The following is a 1,310-nucleotide window of genomic DNA, read 5'->3' on the forward strand; positions in this document are numbered from 1 at the left end:
ATTATGTATTCATTTCAATTATGTATCATTGCAAATTTTGTATTCATTTCAAATTATGTATCTGTTTGCTAATATCAATAAACGGCTGGGATCACGTAGTGGGGAGACGGCGTTAAACCAATTAACCAAATGGTAAAGGCGTGGTGCCCGTCTTACCCGTTCCTAAATCCTAAATCCTATTACACATATCCTCCGGGACAAATACCAACTTTCTTCGATAGTTCGTCTGGCAGAAATAACGACACGAATATTGCCCATTCTGCATGTTCCTTCCCTTATATCTTACTTCACGTGCGTCGGAGAGCTGTGCATTTCATATCATTCGTATAACTCAGTGACGTGAGTCTACTTTAAAATTTGCATAAATTTCTGACCACTTCTTCTTGGTGTTGCATTTTCAATGTCGAGCAGTGTATATACGAGGGCTATCCAGAAAGTAGATTACGTTTTGGAATAAAAAAATAAACAAAGTATAGGAAACAAATTTTATTATATACAGATGAAAGCCACACTCAAATACTACTTTTCTACATAGTCACCATACAAATTAAGGCATTTATCGTAGCGATGTACGAGCTTGGAAATTCCTTCGTCGAAAAATTCGGCCGCCTGCGCCTTCAACCACTTCGTTACCTCTTCTTGCAGCTGTGCGTCGTCATCAAAACGCTGCATAGCCAGCCACTTCTTCATTGCTGGGAATAGGTGGAAGTCGCTCGGTGCCAGGTCGGGACTGTACGGCGGATGAGGAAACAACTCCCACTTAAAAGATTCAAGAACTTTACGAGTGACATCACCTTCTCCACCTTCAGTGATAATGTTGTCCCCATACACTTCACGAAGCTGCCGATAGATTTCTACCGGTTTACAGTTTTTTGCAGTCAGAAACCTTATTACTGAGCGCACCTCGCAGCTCGCGGGATTTTCAATTAACGCAGACATTTCAAACCGTCACAGTATCTGAACGGAGCACAGCACGAACCTCTCACTAGCACGGCTAGATGCAGACTGAGCTGCGCAACGCTCTGACCCCAAGATGGCCGCGCTAGCCCCGCCCCTAGCGGACACAGACGGAAACGTAATCTACTTCCTGGATGGCCCTCGTACATTTCTGAATTTGGTCCTGATAACAAACCAAACATTATACAGAAATAGATAAATCATATGTTTAACTGACAATACAGTGACTATTAAAATAATGTCTTCACCGACCAGTTAAAAATCCTCCACCTACTTCAAAACAGCTTCTTTCTGTTCAAACATTTGTAGATTTAAAAATTTCTTGTAAGGAGGCATCTGTAAAAGTCCTTGCT

This window comes from Stegodyphus dumicola, chromosome 1 (assembly GCF_044657685.1).
Source record: "Stegodyphus dumicola isolate Sdum_Otavi_A_Nest chromosome 1, ASM4465768v1".
In the NCBI taxonomy this organism is placed as follows: domain Eukaryota; kingdom Metazoa; phylum Arthropoda; class Arachnida; order Araneae; family Eresidae; genus Stegodyphus; species Stegodyphus dumicola.